At 40.8% G+C, this 22905-nt stretch overlaps 1 protein-coding gene across 1 annotated transcript in view; it reads right to left on the bottom strand.

Moving 5' to 3' along the window:
• Positions 1–22905, bottom strand: part of PLD5 (phospholipase D family member 5) — a 313562-nt gene that overhangs the window by 289959 nt on the left and 698 nt on the right. The window lies entirely within an intron of this gene.

Below are 22905 nucleotides of genomic sequence, written 5' to 3' on the forward strand. Positions count from 1 at the left end.
TTTGCAATAAGGAGCTCACGATCTGAGCCACAGTCATCTCCAAAGTGAAAAGCACAATGATGGCAGATGGGAACATGAAAGGCTTTCTACTTCATTTTGATACTTCGGAACCCAGCAGATCTTCCACTCTTGGAAATTTTACAAAGCCAAAACTCCATCATCCCATAAGGAAATTTAATTGCTTTCCTTTTTAACATACTTATTCCTAGACCAGTCTGCACCACTCCAAGCAGACTGATGATTAGTTGACAAATCTGTTTCATCCCGCCTACTAGAATCAACAGACAGCAGAAACTCGGCCTCTCCAAAACAGAAACGGACAGTTGTCCTTTTTTTCCCATTCTTTTCCTCAATTTAATGAGCAGATTCTGATTAGCAGACATTCTTCAATGTTCTTGCTAAATATTAATAGTTTTTCTCCAATCTAAAGAACAAAAATGTGTTTAAAGATGAGAGGACCAGGGAGGAAAATAATTGCAATAAGACTAAAAACAGACCTAAATCCATATAAACTTCTCTAGAGCTAAAATGGTAGAAGTTTTATCCTAAAAAAAAAATTTCACAGACTTTCAAATGCCTTTCTGTGATTTTTTTTTTATCAGTTTATTGTCTCCATTTTAGCAGACATACTGAATTCCAGCAGACTGTTAGAGAAAAGTAGGATGCTACAAAAACCTTCTCCAAGAAACAACTATTTTAGACTCTTTGATACAGTAAGCATTAAAAAAAATAAAAATGCACTTTGCTGAAATCTGGGATATGAGAAAAATGAAAGCCAAAACCACTTTCTATTTTCCTTTGGCTTATAAACCAATTGCAGAGTATCACAGTTTTGTTCTATATGAGGACATGTTTACTCTCTGGCTAGAAAAGTAGCTCAACTACTCTTCCAATATTTATTCTAAAACAAAAAGTATTTCACTAGGTATAGAGTTATCAGTGAACGGTGGTTAGAAAAAGGAATGGAAATTCCTGCCTTAGTTTTAGTTGTTGTATACTCAGTCATGTTTTATTCTTTGCAACCCCATGGACTATAGTCCACCAGACTACTCTGACCATGGAATTTTCCAGGAAAGAATACTGGAGTGGGGTACCGTTTCTTACTCCAGAGGATCTTCCCAACCCAGAGATCAAACCTGTGTTTCTTGCATTGGCAGGTGGATTCTTTACAACTGTGCCACCAGGGAACCCCTGCCTTAATTTAGAAACTCCTTAAAATAGTTAATCAGGCAAACCTATCTGTGCAAAATGTCAGATTATCTTTAAAATTCGGAAGCATACCGCATAGCCTCAATTATTTCAGCTGTCAGCTGCAGGTTGTCTGTTCATTAAAAGTCATATTTAACCTAAGCAGCTGCTCCCACAGCCTGGTGGGTTACGGTCCATGGGGTCGCAGAGTCAGACATGACTGAAGCAACTTAAAATGTATGCATGCACGCTGCTCCCATAACCTAAAGCTCCCTACTCCTTATTTCCCCAGTACTTTATAAACTCATATTTTAGTTCTAAACTGGGGAAACTTTGTGGAATAAACCTTTAACTGTACTAATTTTAACTGTGCTAGCTTTAGAGGAAGTAGGGAGGAAAAGGAACAAAGAAGAAGTTACGATGATAAAAATATGCTGCTACAACCAGCGCAGAATGTTTCAGTATGCCGAAGAAAATGACAGAACTGCCAGTTTAGTCAGGGAGGCAGTCATACTCTTACGTGATGGATATCGAGGATTCTAGGCAAAGGTTCTCACTCTGTCTCAGGCAGAGGCAGCCACCTTCCTCTGAAGATGGATATGGTCCTGCCAGGCTGGATGGCATTTCACAGTCCCTTCAAGCCTTATGATGCCATGGCTCTGTGAACAGCAAGCTACAGTTCAAAGGTGAATGACCACAAAAAAGTCATCCAGTGAGAAATAAGATGTCACAGTAATATTAAAACAAAAAAGAAAAATGGAACCTCCTTTGGTGCCAATCCAACATTTATATCTGCTAAAAGCAGTTTCATTTCAGTTTGGCAGAAAATGTTGCATATAACTCAGGAGTAAGACCACAAGCTTTCCTGAAATCACTTAACCCACAGGAAAGCAAACAAGTTGCTTAAGTCTAACTGCAGCAGCTGTAAACAAGAGTGGAAATATTCTTCATCCATTGATCAACATGTCTCTAGATATCAGAAACAACCTCAGAAAACTCTATGAAATATTTTCACAGATTTTCTTAATGATTACCATTTCTAATTATGAGTACATTCCCAATAGCATCTAAACCATTGTTCTCTTTCTATATTGAAGACTAACCACCACTTCTACATGTTTAAATCACCATGAGGATTTGGTCATAGAGTAAAAGCAGAAATATGAATTTACGGATTAAAATGTTCATTGGCCATACTCTTCCACTAACCAAATAAATTTATAGATGCAGTAATGAGTGAAAATATTTATGATATGAATGCAAGTTTTCTAATAAAAATTGAGAAATCATTTTTAAGTATTATTTGTAATCAATTTATCCTTCCACCACAACTTCCCCTCCACCTCCAACACACAAAAGACACAGAGAGCTGCTGTTCTCCACTCCCCAGCTTGACCACGTGAAGCATCAGGTATGGTTCAGGCCCAGCTGCCTAGACATTATTTAGTGCTCATTGGCTTCATGAGTCTCTGAAGTGTGTCTGTATGTGCTCAGTCATGTCCAGCTCTTTGCGACCCCATGGACTGCCAACTTCCAGGCGCCTCTGTCCATGGGATTTTTTCAGGTAAGAATCCTGGAGTGGTCTGCCATTTCCTTCTTCAGGGGATCTTTCCAACCCTGTGATCAAACCTGGGTCTCCTGCACTAGCAGGTAGATTCTTTACCACTGAGCCACCAGGGAAGTCCAAGATGAATTCGGAGAGGACAGAAACATTCAGTCCATAAGACCCAGAAATGACCAAAAATCATCCGTGCACTTGCCAGACACACCCCACTTTTCCTACTCCTGGTGCTGGGTGGTTTCTCTGTGTAGACTCTCTCTCTTGCTACAACTGAGTCCCCATCCTAAACTGCCCAGGACCCAAAGCCTGGTGCTAACAGTCACTCACAGGCATGTATCTATCTTGTCCTGAGTTTGCTGCTGGGTTCCCCGTCATTGTGCTCTAATCAACAGCTGGATCTAGATGAACACGGAAGTGGCTGGACCCATGAGCACTGTGCCCTCCTGTCTGCCCCACAGGCAGCTCCACAGTGTGCTTCTGAAGCTGAGTCTCTGTGCTCCTTTCTCAGCCTATGTTCTGCCTCATGGTAGATCTTGTACTTGGATCCCACATGTCCTCTGGGCCCTTCCTTCCCTGTGGTGCCCTTAAACGGACTAGAAGCCTCACCTCTGAGCCCTAAGTCATTCTACATGGCTCCAAGAAATGCAGCTTTGATTTAAAGTTGCTACATAAAACAAGTCTGAATCATCCCATAGACAGTGATGAGCACAGACATTTATTAAAAGTTGGTATTGTAGCCATGATCACTTGGCTACAAGAAGAAGAGAGACCCCTTGGATAATCTTTTCTAGGGAATTATGACAAGCAGCAAGTCATTTCCACATGGTACTGAAATCTTTCATCCATATCACCTACTTCCACCCAAGGTCTTCATATTTACTCTTACTTGATCTCAAACAATAAACCCTGTGGTGCGTGTGGACTCTGCTCATAGCAAGTCATGATTTTGCTCTATTTCTCATTTATGATTTATTTACACATCTTCTTCTGTTTTAGCTACTTTAAGAGACAACAAACACCAGAAGAACAACAATATTGATCAACCCTGGCTGTAACCTAACAGATGGATTTAACTTTGCCAAGGGTAATAGAAATGCAAGTCACATATATCTGAACAGTCAACCATCTGTTTATTCTGGAGATAACCTTTACCTTTTTAGCTGTGCCTGGATTCAATAGCACTAGGAATCCAGTAGAAATCAGACCATGAAATCCTCACTGTGTTAAAAGATCAGAAAGTCAGAGGAGTTTCAAGTCAGAGGCACAGAGAGACTGTCTGCACCAGCTGCTGCTTAGGCTCACATCTGACCCTTAGAGGGAAGCCACGGACGGTCACAGGAATCCTACAAGCAAATCTGAGAAACCACCTGCTGTGCTCAGTCATGTCTGACTCTCTGTGACCCTATGGACTATAGCCCACCAGGCTCCTCTGCCCATTGGATTTTCCAGACAAGAATACTGGAGTGGGTTGCCATTTCCTCCTCCAGGGGATCCTTCCGACCCAGGGATGGAACCTGCGTCTCCTGATTGGCAGGCAGATTCTTTACTACTGAGCCACCTGAGAAGCCCACCTGCTATGCTTGCCATGAGCTAAAATGAAACGATCCATGTCATCAGCAACATGAAGGGAGCATACAGAAGTGGAAAGCAGGGATTCACGGGAACAGTGAAAGTAATAAATTCACCATGCTGTAATTATACTGCTGCTGCTGCTAAGTCGCTTCAGTCGTGTCCAACTCTGTGCGACCCCATAGACGGCAGCCCACCAGGCTCCCACAATCCCTGGGATTCTCCAGGCAAGAACACTGGAGTGGGTTGCCATTTCCTTCTCCAATGCATGAAAGTGGAAAATGAAAAGTGAAAGTAAAGTTGCAGAGTCGTATCCGACTCTTAGCGACCCTCTGGACTGCAGCCCACCAGGCTCCTCTGTCCATGGGATTTTCCAGGCAAGAGTACTGGAGTGGGGTGCCACTGCTGCTGCTGCTGCTGCTGCTGCTAAGTCGCTTCAGTTGTGTCTGACTGTGCGACCCCATAGACGGCAGCCCACCAGGCTCCGCCATCCCTGGGATTCTCCAAGCAAGAACACTGGAGTGGGTTGCCATTTCCTTCTCCAATGCATGAAAGTGAAAAGTGAAAGTGAAGTCACTGAGTCGTGTCCAACTCTCAGTGACCCCATGGACTGCAGCCTACGAGGCTCCTCCGTCCATGGGATTTTCCAGGCAAGAGTACTGGAGTGGGGTGCCATTGCCTTCTCCGGGGTGCCACTGCCTTCTCCAGTAATTATACTACTGATAAACATTTACTGAGCATCACTTATTATGGAGTAATAAACTATGGGGAGCTATGGTAGCAAACTTATACCATAATATTTCTGTGTGTGTCACATTTTCTCAATTCATCCATCCTATATATAAACCCAAAGACTTCAGTGACCTCAGGGCAAGATAGGAGGAAGGGAATAACATTAGTGGGAAATACTGATATTGCCAAATATAAGCTACTGATCCCTACTGGAAATTACAGCACAAACTTAGCTTATTATAAGAAAAGGTTGAAAGGAAGCTGCCAATTGAGAGTATCCCTCATTAAGTGACCATATGCTAATAAAGGAGGAGCCAGCACCCATGCCTCTATGTGGCTTGTGCCCTGCTCAGCGCTCATAAGTGGAACTGTATCTTAAGAATCTGTCATCCAAAGCCAAAGCTTAAGACCATGGATAGACCTCTAAGACCTTTTTCCAACAAGACAGGCAGGTTTAAGTACAACCACACAAGAGCAAATGAAAGTCTCGCCTTTTTTCCAAGTTGAGCGTAAGAAAACTCATTCTGGCATAAAGCCTAGAGGACAAGGAGTATTTCAGGTGGGGTCCCCTGAGTGGGCACCACAGACAGCCACAGCAAAGGACAGGGCTGATGAAGGCCACCTTCCTGGGCATTTCTGTCCATTTTTTTTTTCAATTAGATTTGTGGTACAGGAAAGACAAATGAAAAACCATAAGGGAACAACCACAGTGGGGAAATGCCAAAGAGACAAAAGGCAGATTTCAACAGGAAAATGTGGCCTCTTAAAACAACACAGATAACAGCCTTGGAATTTTTCAGATTAAAAAAAAGAAATCACACTCTAAATGCTGCCAGTTTGACTCTGTGCCCATCTCATCCCCATGTCAAAGTTTCTGTGGCAGATGGTAAGGAGAAAAATGACCCAAAAATGTCAGTCCTTTTTTCTTCTAATAAAGAGAAGCTATCAAAAATACACAAAACAGCAGAGAGAAAGGCAAAAAGGAACAATGTGAGTACCCTTGTTCCATAGAAATGGAGCAACACATATTAGTTTTCTGAATTTTGGATTCTTTCCCCCAAATACGGCTTAGGCTTAATAGAGGGCTTTTAAGTAAAATTTTTTTTAACTTTTTTAGTTGGTTTGCTTTGGGAGAAGATGTTACTTGCAGATTGTATTAAACATACAATATATAGTGAAAAGTGGCTTCCCAGGTGGTGCAGTGGTCAAGACTCCGCCTGCCAATGGAGGAGACGCAAGAGACTTGGGTTTGATTCCTGGGTCAAGAAGATCCCCTGCACAAGGAAACGGCAACCCACTCCAGTCTTCTTGCCTGAAAAATCCAATTGACAGAGGAGCCTAGTGAGTTACAATCCAGGAAGTCACAAAGAATTGGACATGACTGAGAATACACATAACGTGAAAAGTAGGTGTCTCCTCCCCTCCCTCCTGATAGAGTTCTCTTTCTCTGAAGGAACCATTCTTACCAGACTTTTCTGCATCCTCATCTTTAATCCTAGGATAGAGGTATATATGTGTTTGTGTTGCTCCCTCTTTTTACACAAATAAAAGTAAGAAAACAAATGCACAAATAAAACAATCTAAATATATTGCCTGCACCTTGCATTTTTGAGTTAATATTTTAATATTATTCTATATTTATTCTTTCACTTACTCATTTTTGGGCTAAATTAGTTTAGTAGGGAATAAACTAATGTCCTTACTCCAAGAAAGCATAGTAGAAGGGCTCATGTCAAAAAATAAAATCAATGTCTAATAAGTATGTATTATATCAGATGTCTTATTTTTAAAAAATGAAGCAGGGTAAGGGGACAGGGTAGCCATCTTGCGATGGGGAAGAGAAAGGCTTGCATTGTGTGATGACATTTCAGGAGTGACCTCAAGAGAAGATCATGTGGCTATCAGAGGAATAACTGATCAGAAAGCAGGAAGAGTATGTGCAAAGGTCCTGGGACAGGTGTGTGGTGATCACAACTGAGGATCAGCAAGGAGGTCACCATGGCTGCTGCACATTAAGCAAGGGAGTGATGGGAAATGAGGTCACAGGATGAAGAAGAAAGCCAGATTATGCAGACTCCTGTAGCCCTTGGTCAAATATTTGGCTTTTACTCAGTGAGATGGAAAGTCACCAGCAAGTCTGGAGTGACATGCTAGGCACTCATCTCAGAATGATTATTCTGACTACTGTGCTGAGCAATTTCAGGTGGCAAGGTTGGAAACAAGAGCCTAGTCCAGGCAAAAGGTGATGCTGGCAGAGACCAGGATGGAGCAGTGGAAACGGTGGATGGTGGTTGGATTCTGGATGCCTTGTGAATGTGGAGCTGTCAGAAGCTGCTGATGAACTGGATGTGGAGAATGAAAAGAAAGAAAAGTGCCAAGGAGGACTCTTGAGAGTCCTAGCCTGAGTCCTGAGAGTTACCGAAAAGGCAAAGCGGCTGTTTATTGGAATGAGAAGGCTGTGGGAAGAGCAGAGCTCAGGAAAGAGAAGCAGTGAAGACCCTAGTGATCAGTTATTAGCTGCACTGGGTCTTCAGCATTGTGCACTGGCTTTCTCTAGCTGTGGCGAGTGGGGCTACTGCTCATTGCAGTGTGTGAGCTTTTCATTGTGGTGGCTTCTCTTGCTGTGGAGCACGAGCTCCTGAGAGTATGGGCTTCGGTAGTTAGAGCGCACAGGCTTAGTAATTGTGGCTGGCAGGCCCTAGAGTACGGGCTTAGTTGCCCCTCAGCTCATGAAATCTCCCCAGACCAGGGGATCAAACCCGTGTCTCCCGCATCGGCAGGCAGATTTTTAACCACTGAGCCACCTGAGGAGTCCAAGGCATTGATTTTAGACATAGCAGGTTTGATATGTCTATGAAAGAAAGAGAAGTCGCTCAGTCGTGTCTGACTCTTTGCAACCCCATGGACCGTAGCCTACCAGGCTTCTCTGTCCATGGGATTTTCCAGGCAAGAATACTGGAGTGGGTTGTCATTTCCTTCCCCAATGTCTATGAGACCTCCAAGTAGAAACGTCAAGCAGCCCATAGGACATATGAGTCTTAAAGTAAGGCAGAAGCCAGGGATGAGGGGAGAGACGTGGGAGATTTCAGCACACGCCTGACATTCTAAAACATGTATTTCTTACAAACACTTATGTTACATATATTCTACTCAGACTTCACTTGAACTTTTCAAACAGCTGCATAATAGGAAACTTTTTAGATTAAATTCATTTTTATATTAAATTTAAATGAAGACCACTGTTTTGTGAAAAAGTCAGAATATACAGTTGGTCCTCGATATTCATAGAGTCTGTATTTGCAAGTTTGCCTACTTGTGAAAATGTATTTGAAACACTAAAATCAATTCTTGCCTTCATGGTAAACCACAGACTGGTGGAAACCTTAACTCACTCAACACACATTTTCCCAGCTGAGCTGTCTTCTCGTTTCTGCTTCCATACCATAAAGAATTGTCCACTTCGTGGTCCACTCCCTGTCACGTGTTTTTTGCTTTTTTGTGTGCTTTTCTATTTTCTGGTGATTTCCCTTTAAAATGTATCCAAGCAAAGCACTGAAGTGCTTTCTGATGTTCCTAAGTGCAAAAAGGTTGTGATGTGACTTACAGAGAAAATACATGTGTTAGAAAAGCTTGGTTCAGGCAGGGGTTATAGTGTCAGTGACTGAGAGTTCAATGTTAAAGAGTCAACAAAATATACTAAATAAAGTGTCTTTAGATAGAAACACACATAGATCAAGGTTATATACTGACTGAAGGAAATGGTATGACCAGAGGTTTGGATTCTAATGCTGCACTTCCTCTAGAAGTAACTGGTTAGTATTCTCTAATTAGTGTTATAGTGACTTTTTAGGACGTAACTGCCACGTAATGAGAACTGACTGGTTTGTTTTTTGATCTTTTCATAGCTCAGTGGTAAAGAATCCTCCTGCCAAGTAGGAGATGTGAGTTTGATCCCTAGGTGGGGAAGATCCCCTGGAGGAGGGCATGGTAACTCATTCCAGTGTTCTTGCCTGGAAAATCCCATAGACAGAGGAGCCTGGAGGGCTACAGTCCATGAGGGTCACAAAAATGTCAGATACAACTTAGAGACTAAACAACAATAACAATCCTTCACATGGGAAGCAAAAGACTGAAATTACTTGGAGAAATCATCTACCCCTACTCTGCGTCTTAAGAACCTCATAGAAGCCAACCCATAAAGCTGGGGCTATGATCTATTTTTAAGAAGCAGTAGAGAAGAAAAACCCAAAACAAACAAATGACAACAACAAAAACCCTCCATTAATAAGTGCAATGATCTGTGCACAGCGAACTTTAATAAATGTCACTGACTGACAATTTTCAAAACCAGTTGGAGTATCTAATGGCTTTCCTTGTCAGAAAAGTATCTTTGTATCTTACCCAAATCCCACTGCAGTTTAAAATCCCGTCTACTCTTTTGTGTTCACAGTAGAAATGAAAACTTGTTAAAGCACCAGCTTCTCTCTAAGTCCATCATACACTCAAACACATTAAATTGCCCCAGGCTCTTCCATTCTCTAAGTAAAGTAATTCCATTTACTTTAATATTTCTTTATTAGGGCTTATTTTCCATCCTCTAATCAGTCAAATACAATTCTTCCTGCTTTGAAACACTTACAATCATGTCATCCTTTTTGCCCTGTTAAATGGTGAATTGCAATTTCCATCTCGTTGCCTCCAGAACCCACACTGTCAGTCATAAATGTTTAACTGGTAAGGTCACTTCCTATCAAGATCTCCATGAGCAACTGCTTTAATATGTAATTGTTCTTCTGATCTTTCTATTTAGAGATTCCCCTTCTTGTATTATAAAAATATTTTTACAATCAAACCATGTTAATTATTAAAGACAACAGGTCAAATGCAAAGACAGAAAAGGCTTTTTATATTTAAAAAAAAAGTTAATAAAGTAACACTGAACACAATCAGCCTATAAATGCAAGTTAATTATAAAGAGATTTAATGTTTACTGGACTGCAAGGAGATCCAACCAGTCCACCCTAAAGGAGATCAGTCCTGAGTGTTCACTGGAAGGTCTGATGTTGAAGCTGAAACTCCAATACTTTGGCCACCTGATGCGAAGAGCTGACTCTTTGGAAAAGACCCTGATGCTGGGAAAGATTGACAGCAGGAGAAAGGGACAACAGAGGATGAGATGGTTGGATGGCATCACCGACTCAATGGACATGGGTTTGGGTAGGCTCCAGGAGTTGGTGATGGACAGGGAGGTCTGGTGTGCTGCAGCTCATGGGGTCACAAAGAGTCAGACATGACTGAGAGACTGAACTGAACTGAACTGACCCAAGTTTTAGAACATGTCCACCTTGAAGGTTTGGGGATTTGGGTGCAGGTACCTTTGGGTTTCCCTGGTAGCTCAGGTAGTAAAGAATCCGCCTGCAAGGCAGAAGACTCGGGTTTGATCCCTGGGTTTGGAAGATACCCTGGAGAAGGGAATGGCAAACCACTCCAGTATTCTTGCCTGAGAAATCCCATGGACAGAGAAGCCTGGTAGGCTACAGTCCATGGGGTTACAAAGAGTCGGACATGACTGAGTGACTAACACACTTCACACACACTTCTGCAGGTACCCTTTCTTTTTGGTCCTCATTAGCAATGTATCTTGTCATTGCCATACTTTTGAAGAAAGCATTTCTTATAGTTTGGACCATGAAGAGTTTGCACATGATTAGTTTACTAACCACCACATGATTTCTATTATATATTTAACAGTGATGTTAAGAAATTTTCTAAGAATCTGTCCAGGAATTTAAAGGAACAAAACTCAGTTACAAAGCTAAACTACTGGAAAACATATGATTGGACAAACCAAGAGAGAATGTGGTATACTAACCGAGGAGTCCGAAAACTGAACCCCATGGCTAGGAGGCTATATGCAACCTTAGATTAGTCATTTGATCTTCTGGGATTTAAGTATCCTCATGAAGTATCCCTGGAGAAGGAAAAGGCCACCTATTCCAGTATTCTGGCCTGGAGAATTCCATGGACTGTATAGTCCATAGGGTTGCAAAGAGTTGGACATGACTGAGCGACTTTCACTCACTCATTCACTCACTCATAGAGTACAGGTACTAGACTATCTCTAAGATCCTTATTATTCAAAATTCTGCGTTTACAGTGAGCACAGTTAGTTGGGGCCTCTCTGGTTGCTCAGATGGTAAATAATCCACCTGTAATGCGGGAAACCTGGGTTTGATCCCCAGGTTGGGAAGATCCTTTGGAGGAGGGCATGGCAACCCACTCCAGTATTCTCGCCTGGAGAATCCCCATGGACAGAGGAGCCTGGTGGGCTACAGTCCATGGGGTCGCAAAGAGTCAGACACAACGGAGCGACTAAGCACACAGCACAGAGGAAGATCAGTGGCAGCACAGATTACACACAGAGTTAAATCTAATCAATTAACATGCAAGCTGTGTGCTAAGTTGTTTCAGTCTTATCTTTCTCTTTGAAACCCTGTGGACTGTAGCCCACCAGGGTCCTTTGCCCATGGGATTCTCCAGGCAAGAATACTGGCGAGGGTTGCCATGCCCTCCTCCAAGGGGTCTTCCCAACCCAGGGATCCCACATCTCTTCTGTCTCCTGCATTGGCGGCAGGTTCTTTTCCACTATCGCCACCTGGTGGATATAGTATTATATTCACAGGCCCCACACATGCCCCTCCATAGAGCCTGTCAAGTGACCAGCAGAGCATAAGACACACACTCTTAAGTCTGGAGATCAGTTCTCGGCTTGCCTCAAACAAGGTGTTAAGTCATTTTCCAACAATTAAATATGTAATTCCACCAGCTGTGTGTCCTATAATTTAGTTCAGTTTTGTATCCTGCAACTTTACCAAATTTGTTGATGAGTTCTAGCAGGTTTTTGGTCCTGTCTTTAGAATTCTGTGAGTAGTATCATGTCATCTGCAAAGAGTGATAGTTTTAAATATTCTTTTCCAAACTGAGTTCCTTTATTTCTTTTTCTTCTCTGATTGCTGTGGCTAGGACTTCCAAGAATATGTTGAATGATAGTGGTGAGAGTAGACACACTTGTCTTGTTCCTGATCTTAGCAGAAATGCTTTTCAGCTTTTCAACCTTGAGTATGATGTTAACTGCAGGTCTGTCATATATGGCGTGATGTTGAGGTATGCTCCCTCTATGCGGAATCATAGAGGGAATAACAAACTAGTTAATATAACAAAAAAGAAGCATATTCACAGATACAGAGAACAAACTAGGTTACAGTGAGGGATGGGGGGAGGGGCAATATAAGGATAGGGGATTAAGAGGTACAAACTATTAGGTATAAAATAAGCTACAAGAATATATTTTACAATGTGGGGAACAGTCAATATTTTATAATAACTATAAATGGAGTGTTTGTGTGAATCCTGAGTCACTCAGTTGTATATAACTTTTTGTGGCCCCATGGACTGTAGTCCACAAATAAATGGACTATAACCTTTAAAATTTGTGACTCATAACATTGTAAACCTGTAACTTAAATAATACTCTCCATCAACTATACTTCAATAAAAAAGAAAGAAAAAAGAAAAAGAAAAAAAACCTTTTAAATTGCCATGTGTAAACTACTAATAAATAGCTAACAGGAAGCTGCCATACAGCACAGGGAGCTCAGCTCAGTGCTCTGTCATGACTTAGAGGGGTGGATGGGGGTGGAGTGGGAGGGAGAGGATATACATATACATATGGCTGATTCACGTTGTGCAGCAGAAACTAACACAATATTACAAAGCAATTATACTCCAATAAAAATAAATAAAGAAATTGCACTTGTTTCTCCCTTTCTCATTTTTTGTTTTAAATTTTTTACTTTTTAGGGGAATTTAAGTTATGATTTAGTCCACTGCTTACAGAATAGTGAGCAGGATTACAAGAATTCTGGAGCCCTCCTAGGTACCCTTGATTATAGAGTCTTTGGAACTTTTTTAAAAAGCACCCAAATTCTCCTCTGGATGCACTAGATGTTCATGGTCTACTGGAATAATCCAGTCAGGAAGGTGTGTCAATATTTATGGTTGTTTGGGCACTGGTAGGATTAAGAGTATCATCTGAATAGAGAGTACAGGGAGAAGAGTGTATGCCAACACTAGTCTCACCATGAAAGGTGGTTAGTATGTTATTCTTCTTATTTGTAACTGATGCTGGCCCTTCTCTTGATGTGTGCCCAGTCGTGTCCCACTCTGCAACCTCATGGACTGTAGCCTACAGACTCCTCTGTCCATGGGATTCTCTAGGCAAAAATACTGGAGTGGGTTGTCATGCCCTTCTCTGAGGATCTTCCTGACCCAGGGATCAAACTCGCATCTCTGGAATCTCCTGCACTGGCAGGCATTTACCACTAGCACCATCTGGGAAGACCAAACACGAAGGAATAGGAGTTAAATGGGGGCTGTTTACAGATACTGGCTAGCAAAAGCAATTCAGGATACAGGCCAATTTGAAAGTAACTAGGCAAGTCCTAATTACTTGAAAGGAGCTCTTAAAAAAGGATTTTTATCTTTTAAAACTAACATTTTTATTCATCCATCTTTAGGCAATAGTGTGCTTTTGAGTCACCTTAGAGGGTAGAAATGAAGCTTGGTTGTACCAAGCATCTAGAAGCTTGAAAGTGGTTCACTAGTCCCAAGAATTGAGTCCAGCCAATTCTGTTGTGCTGAATGGATGGGTAGAAATGACACCTGAATGTCCTGGGTGGAGTGTGGTTCCTAAATTATCAGTGCTTATGCTTGATGTATCAATAAAATGATTAAAAGAGTGAGGATTATTTACCTGAGGCTGATTGTTTAATAAATCTGCAAGCACAGACTATATGCCATTTTTCAAAGTTTATATATTTGACCAATTATAAGGGCCAGCTGGACCATTTGAAGAGCAAAGGTGAATTGGGAGGCCTTTATCTAACTTTCATACTTTAGAATCACAGAGATCTTAGCTCCAAGGGAGCTGAGATATTGCCTTGCTGGACTCATCCCCATGCTTCTCTTCCTTTACTTCCAGCTCTCTTTTCAACCCACAAACTAAGCAAAGAACACCATACCTTTCTGAAAACCTTAACTTCCTCTTACTTCTTTGATCATTACTTTACTCAACACTCAAATTAGGTCACTTAGCCTCTTGATGTTGTACAAGTGAAATAGCAAAAGAAATGGATTGGCAATTGCTTCAACTTGAATGTACAAAAATGCTTAGTCAGTATTATTAAATAATTTTGCAGGAAAATTGGAAATAATATCCATGTCCCCTAAAAAGATGACAGAGTTAAATATATTGGCATGGAATGATGGCTACAATAAATTAAGTAAAAAATTCAAGACCAAACAGTACATTGATAAATAATATTCATAAGTGAGTGTTTACTGATACATATAAATAAAATAATATTTTTTTTGTTTTCTCAACAAATATTAAATGTGCCATGAACTCTTCTAAAGATCAAGATTTTGATGGGAGACACAGTTCCTACCCATGGGTGTTCACAGTCTGTTGGGGAGGTAAACGCTGTCATTATTCAGTTGCTCAGTTATGTGCAACTCTTTGTGACCCCAGGGACTTCAGCACATCAGGCTTCCCTGTCCTTCACCATCTCCTGGAGTTTGCTCAAACTCATGTCCATTGAGTCGGTGATGCCACCAAACCATCTCATCTTCTGTCGTCCCCTTCTCCTCCTGCCTTCAATCTTTCCCAGAATCAGGGTCTTCTCCAATGAGTCAGCTCTTCCCGTCAGGTGGCCAAAGTATTGGAGCTTCAGCTTCAGCATTGGTCCTTCCAATGAATATTCAAGATTGATTTCCTTTAGGACTGACTCTTTTGATCTCCTTGCAGTCCAAGGGAGTCTCAAGAATCTTCTCCAACAACACAGTTCAAAAGCATCAGTTCTTTGATGCTCAGCCTTCTTTATGGTCCAGCTCTCACATCCATACATGATTTCTGGAAAAACCATAACTTGATTATATGGACCTTTGTCAGACCTTAGATAAACATTAAGCAGATAATAATATAATAAAAACTGTATGTGTGTGAAGTATATATGCATACAAGTGAGTGTGTATATTTATATAAAGAAAAAGGCTAAAATCACATTTAAAACCCCAGGTATTACCCATGAATGATCTTTTATTTCTTTATTTTCAGCATGCTATAAATCTTCAATTACCATCTCTTTTGTAATTAGAAAAAAAATTAATTGGATTTACCGTTTCTTACTTAGTTTCCTCACGTCTACATCAGGCTACCTTTAGATTTAGTGATCAGCTCTCTTCTGTCTTCCCTTAAGATAAAAAACAATGTTGTCTATTTCCTGACTTTAGGAGAAGGCAATGGCACCCCACTCCAGTACTCTTGCCCGGAAAATCCCACAGACGTAGGAGCCTGGTAAGCTGCAGTCCATGGGGTCGCTAGGAGTTGGACAGAACTAAGCAACTTCACTTCACTCATTGGAGAAGGAACTGGCAACACACTCCAGTGTTCTTGCCTGGAGAATCCCAGGGACAGGAGAGCCTGGTGGGCTGCCATCTATGGGGTTGCACAGAGTCGGACATGACTGAAGCAACTTAGCAGCAGCAGCAGAATGCATAAGAGTGTACTGCTTTGACACATGTGAAAGTAACAGCAAAAGAAGTAATTGAGAAAAAAACTAGTCAGACACATCATTTTCTGAGAGACATGGATGGCTATCCAAGGCAGGGGAACAAAGAGACCCATCTTCTCCTCAGGGCCCAAGGGAGCTTACACTTACTTGTACTTGGCAATGCTTTTTTAGCAACCCTCTGCTAAAGCTGAAGCATCAATTACATGGTATTTTTCAAGATTTCTTTATCTGTTTATTTACTTCTTTACATTTTGGCTGTGCTGGGTCTTCGTTGCTGCACATGGACTTTGTCCAGTTGCAGCTAGTGGGGTGGGGGGCTGGTACCCTAGTAGCGGTGCACAGGCTTCTCATCGCAGTGGCTTTTCTTGTTGCGGAGCACAGGCTCTAGGCTGCGGGGGCTTCAGTAGTTGTGGTGCATGGGCTTAGTTGCTCCACGGCATGTGGGATCTTCCTGGACCAGGGATCGAACCCATGTGCCCTGCATTGGCAGGAAGATTCTTAACCACTAGACCACCAGGGAAGCTCCCATTATATCTTAATATGAAAGTCTTAGAAAGACTATTGTTTCTGATGAGACTTATTTCTTACAAAGAATTGCAGATAAATAACTTGCAAAATATTTTATGCTTTGTTATTTATATTTTTGCATTTTACAACTGTTTCCAGTACTTTTAATAGTTCTTATGAAATGAGAGTGAAGGTTCTGCCATCTCTTCTGACATTCAGAGAAGGTCTGATGAGATGACAGAACTCTACGTCAGTAAAGGCTCAAAAAGTAACAGGGACTCAGCCACCAGCTTTGGAAAATGACCTGGCCAATGTCCACCATAAAAATTCCAAAGGCTTACTGTGAAGCATCGAAGTTCATTTAAAAAGTTGCTTGTGTATATTTTTTTTTTGTAAATGGTACACACTCATGTTTATAAAGAACATTGTCCAAATAAGGAAAAGAATAAAGAAGAAAATTTGAAAATATCCCCCAAATTCCATAATTGTTAATGTGGTGAGCATATTTCTCTATATCTCTATCTATACACAGCGATGTATTGATATAGTACTATATAATACGATCATTTGCTTCCTTTTTTAAAGCAAAAATGAAAGAGGGCATATAAAGCTTAAAAATAAGGACAACTCAATTTGGGAGGTGAAGATCATGAGATGCCTCATAAAGGGAGCTTTGGGTCCCAATGATGCCCCACTCTTTGAACTGGGTGCTGATTACAAGACTGTGATCATTTTGCAAAAATGTAAGCTGTACATTTCTGATTTACATAGTTTTTTAGTTTGCATCTTATACTTGAGTGAAAATTTTTTACATAAAACTCCCTGACTAAAGTAAATCAATATGCCAAGCAAATGAAGGAGAAGGTAAAAGAGAGAAAACGTATATAATCCTAGAACCAATTAAGTCTATTTTCATGCTTTAATTTCAGTCTTTAATTTTCAGTATCTTAAAAATTTATCTGTTATTTGTTAATGTTCTTTCACAGAAAGAGCATTAATATTTCTTAATAGGAAATTCTAAGTCCTAGAAAGAGTAAATGGTCTTCATGTTTTTCAGTGTATTAAATATAAGTTACATAGTTTTATAAAGAATCTTCATGGTAAGTGAACATAAATTGGGGGAATCTTTAGGTGTAGCAACATATTACAATATAGCCTGCGCTGGCTATGACAGGACCCCTCAGCCAATGAGCCATACTTTCTATGAACTGATTAATCAACCAGTGTCAGTCAGAAACATTAAAGTCATATAGATACAGCATAACAGTTAGTTTAAAAGTAAGATTTATTAATTATATACAGGTGTAATTTTCATTTGCCCTCTATTTTAGTCATTTCTTAAAACATTTCTATACATGTTCTGGGGCTTCCCAGGTGGCACTACTGGTAAAGAACCAGCCTGCTAATGCAGGACAGATAAGAAAAGCAAGTTCAATTTCTGAGTTGGGAAGATCCCCGGGAGGAGGGCATGGCAACCCCCTCCAGTATTCTTGCCTGGAGAACCCCATGGACAGAGGAGCCTGGCAGGCTACAGTCCATAGAGTCACAAAGAGCTGGACATGACTGAAGCAACAGCACAGCACAGCATATATGTTTTATTATATTTTGATGTCACTTTTGAAACCAAAATAAACACAGCAATTAAATAAATGAAATTAATCCAAGCACTTTTGTAACACAGGTTACAAATCCAAACACAGCAAGTTTCAGAATGCAAACACCGAATTTCTCCAAATAGATATATACCTGCCCTGCAAGGGTGGGGCCACAACAAGGGGGTGCTGACTCAGGGTGGTGGGTTTGGGGGGAGTCTGGGATCTTCTCAGATCCAATAAGCAGCTGTTTATAGCCAAGTCCTTTAGGAATCCAGGATGTCTGGGAAGATTATCTACACACGGGGCTAGTATATCCAAAGAGTAAGACAGGAAGTAAAAGATGGGTAAGAAGGGACACTCATGAATGAGAAGCACTGGAGCAAGAAATGAAAGGGAGGAGAGAGCAAACTTGGACTATCATAAGCTCCACTGGAAGCTGAGAAGTCTGATGTTATTCATGTGCCCACATTTACAGCAGGGCATTTAAAGTTGAATTAAAGGCTAAAAATCTAAACTATACCATTTTTCCTGCAATCCTCTGAGCAGCTCCTCAGAGACTTTGTCCATCTTGAACCTATTTAATTTCTAGGTTATGCAGCTAATTGGTGTCTTTATTCTAGGTCTCCCATCTATCACATTGATTTTACAATCAACATTAGGCTAAATCAGCAACAACTTAAATGGTATTGCATCCATCATCCCATACAAACTTGCTCTTGTGTCTTCTCACCAAATGGGACTTATTCAGCATCCATCATGAATCGTCTGTACCCAGGGGACTGATCAACAGCATGAAAATTTGAACTGAGCTCATATTTTGCTTATTTTCAGCTTTGCAGTTCCTTTAGCTATCAAGTGTAGCTCACAGAAGACAACAGAAAAATGAATGAGAGACTATTCATCTTCATTACACTATTGATATGTGCAATTTATAATTTTTAATGCTCTTGACACCATCTTCAAGGAGAAACTCAAAGCTAACCATTGCATTCAATAACCGAAAACTTGTCAGCACAGAATCCTTTTCCATCAGCATCATACCCACCCTAATTAATACAATCATTTAGATATTTATTATAAGTGTTTGGGTTTTTTTTTTCAAGTTTTATATCCTCTCATCCTCCACATCCTTCCATTAGTTTTATCAATGTGGCTACCAGTTATCAATCGTCAAGAAAAGAACATTGTAGCCATTAGTCATTTATAGTTATATCCAATCTGTTCTCTTCATGTTACTTTCAAACTTCTAGAATCTGTGAACATATGAATGTAGGTGTAGATAATCTCTGATCCTCTGAAGCCAACTTCTCTTAAGAGACATAATCAAAATACCACTTTATATTGTCAGCCTCCACGTTCTTTCCAGAACACAATGCATTGTTGCTCACTTCTAAACACCTTATTGGACTTTGGGTAACAGACTATAGGAATTACCTATTATATATTTGACTCTCAGACTTTTTCTTCCTTGATATATGCCTTTATTCATTCAACAAGACACAGAACCTACTATGCACGAAGTACTATGTCAGGTAAAGTAGGAATTGCAGCCAGTGGACTTTTATTCACTTTTCTTGAGCCACCTGCTTCAAGTGTGAGGGTCTTTGCTTTTCTTTTTCATATTTCACATCTAATTAGTGGCCAGTATATATGAAGTTTTCTTTCACATTATCTTCTTTTTTTCCCACTTTCTTCCCACCACCCTATTTTAAATCCTTACCATCCTGTACCTGCTGCCGCTGCTAAGTTGCTTCAGTTGTGTCCAACTTTGTGTGACCCCATAGACGGCAGCCCACCAGGCTCCCCTGTCCCTGGCAAGAACAGGAGTGAGTTGCCATTTCCTTCTCCAATGCATGAAAGTGAAAAGTGAAAGTGAAGTCACTCATTTGCGTACAACTCTTCGCAACCCCATGGACTGCAGCCTACCAGGCTCCTCCGTCCATGGAATTTTCCAGGCAAGAGTACTAGAGTGGGGTGCCATAGCCTTCTCCGATCCTGTACCTAGATAATTTCAAAAGCTTCCTCCCAATCTGTCTCTCTGCAAGGTCTCCAACCTAATCAAACACCTTACTTATTCTAGAAACAGTATGTTATAGCAATATATTAATGTAATTATTACAATGATGCAATAGAGATTAATAATCATTATTTGCTTTCTGTAGATAACAACATTAATTGTTAAAGAGTTTTTTTTTAAGTCGCAAATCACATAACTAATGCATGACTAACACAGAAATTTAATTCTAAGTCTGAATACATCTAAACCCTCTTTCCGTAACATCAGACTAACTCCCAGTTTAAGGGAATTGTTTAGGGGAAATAAGCCAGAATGGGAAGAAAAGGTATGAATTGCATGAAAAGAACAGGAAACCAAACAAGTGACATGGAGAAGGAAGAACAGACCTGTACATGGGTCCAGATGGGCTACGAAGAGGAAAGAAATGTCCAAGATTTTTTGGTAGTTTTAGACAGTGGGTCATTGGAGGTTTGGCCTGGCTTTGCTTCCTCTATGTCTTGGAAAGCTGTATGATGAGATGGTTTAAGAAGTAAGGGCCCGAATTGGTTTCCAATCTGGCACTACCTCTTACTAGCTGTATGTCCTTAGGAATGCACTTAACTTCTCTGTGCCTTATGTCAATACAACAGGGATAATAATAAACCTGCTTAAAAGGAAGTTTGAGGATTTTTAAAATTTTATTTATTTTTAATTGAAGGATAATTGCTTTACAATATTGGTTTGATTTCTCCCATACATTAACATGAATTAGCCATAGGTTTATCTATGCCCCCTCCCTTCCGAATCTCTCTCCCACCTCCCACCCTTTCCTGCCCCTCTAGGTTGTTATAGAGCCCCAGTGTGGGTTCCCTGAGTCATATGGCAGATTTCCATTAGCTATCTATTTTACACATGGTAGTGTACAAGCTTCTATGCTACTTTCCCCGCTCATCTCACCCTCTCCTTCCCACACTCTGTCCTTGTTCATAAGTCTTTTTCTATGTCTGTGTCTCCATTGCTGCCCTGCAAATAGGTTCATCAGTACCAAGGCTGAGGACTATTAAAGTGCTTACAACACTTGGATCCCAGGACATATGTCCTCAATATTTATAAAATATTATTTACATCCATGCATTTCTTTTTCTTTCAAATAACTTAATATTTATATAGAATGGATTCAGTTATTTGCATTTCCTTTAAGTTTATAAATAAAGCCAAGAAAAGCAACGAGAGGTCACGGCCCAAGCCAGGCTGACTTATTTGGTATAACATCCAGCAAGCCCTGACATGCTCTGGATTCTAATGAGGTCAAGGAGACGGTTTTTCATAGTGTCTTTTCTCTTGGATAAGTGAGAGAACTGATCACATTTGCATGATGAGAAACAAGACTGGCTTCCTTTTCATCATGGAAGGGATTTAATGAAAATCCAACCTATAGATTCACTCTCCTTATAATCAAAGACTGGTTTTTCAACCCACTGTTCTCTGCACAGAGCTCTCACTAAAACGAAAGGTGACGTATGGTTCCCTTTGCAAAAGCTGGCCAGTTAGGACACCTTCCCTACAAAATTGTTACCATATCAGTGTTTGCAGTTAAGAAGAGTTCAGTTAGACTCAAGCATTTATTTTAATATACAGTGGGGTAATTTTTCCAACTCTCCAAATAATAACTAATCAAAATAGCCAGAGGGTGGCCTGGATGCAAACATGCCAACAATCTGCAATCACTCTCTTGGTTCCCACCGTCCCTTCCCCCTACTCCAGAGGGAAGTTCGCGCCTTCGGAGGTCTTTATACCTTCATCAGGTTGTGCTACTGCCCTTAAGTGATCTCAGCCCCTGACTGGCTCCTTGTTTTCTCCCTAAATACTGTACACAACCATCACTATGCTTATGTGTATGCTCATGCTTAAGACCTGTTGGCAAGGGACTCTATCTGCATTTCAGCCCCGTTCTTTTTAATCCTTAAAGGAATGTTCCCAGGCTAATTAAAGAGAAAAACAGAATTATTATGCCCCAAGAATTCAGGCAAAACATTCCCAAGCACTAAGAAGCCCTAATGAATCCTCGTGCTGGACATGCTGATTCTCAGCCATCCTGCTGGTTTAGGAGAAATGGGGTGAGTTTTTGTGAAGTTCTCTTCACTGGACAGGAAAGCTTCTAAAATTGATGAGATGATAAAAGGTACCAGGTGTTAACTAAGGAAGGGAAAATCTGACCCTCATCTTTGCTGCTTTATTTCTGTGGTCGGTTTGCTTATGAGTAAGTGAGCTAGGACAGATGATGAGGCCAGGAAGAGAAAGGAAATATTCTTACGAATCCAGCTTCCAGTTTCCCCTCTTGTGAATTGTTAGAAAAGCAGACTTACTTCTAAAAATTCCCACATTCCTTTCATCAGCACTTTCTTCATTCATCTGGATTATAAACGGAATAATCATTTCCCACACATCAGCTGTGCAGTCAAATAAGTGTATTTCAGGCATTCTCTCTATATAGTAATAGGTTTTATTTTCTCCCAAATGTTATATAATCATATTATTACCAATGTCCTTCATCCCATAATCCCTTAAAGAAAAGTTTAGTGGCTTCTGTGTTACAGCAGCTCTTCCCCTAGTATCGAGGGCAATGGAGAAGCAGCAGTTGGAAAAGGCACATGGAGAGCAGGGACCTGAATTAAGCACACAGTCATTCCCACGGCGACTTCTAATGCCAAGTCCAAAGACCTCATTTCCATTTCGGTGTCCCTAACCCCAGCAACATTTGCTTTGCTAGAGTGAATCAAACAAACTTCTTCCAAAGTCAGAACACTTCCTTTTAAACGTGGGCTCCTATTGCCGCTGCCTGCATATGCTAGCTTTAAAATGAAAGCAACATCTTTTAGAAGTTTGCTCTAGTACCGTTTAATGTGCAAATGCCTCCAATCAACAGTGAAGCTCACAGAACTGAGACGGCTCACTAGTCAGAGAAGAAAGCTGCTTCAGTACGAATGAGTTTGAGCCCTCATAGGGAAATATCAAGACAATGGGCAATTATTTCTATGAAGGAGTCTCCTGGAAATTACAACGACATTCAGAAGAAAAGAGTCCACTTCAGACACTGTATTCATCAGGGCTGCATCTCAGGCCACC

This window comes from Oryx dammah, unplaced genomic scaffold (assembly GCF_014754425.2).
Source record: "Oryx dammah isolate SB20612 unplaced genomic scaffold, SCBI_Odam_1.1 HiC_scaffold_21, whole genome shotgun sequence".
In the NCBI taxonomy this organism is placed as follows: Eukaryota; Metazoa; Chordata; class Mammalia; order Artiodactyla; family Bovidae; genus Oryx; species Oryx dammah.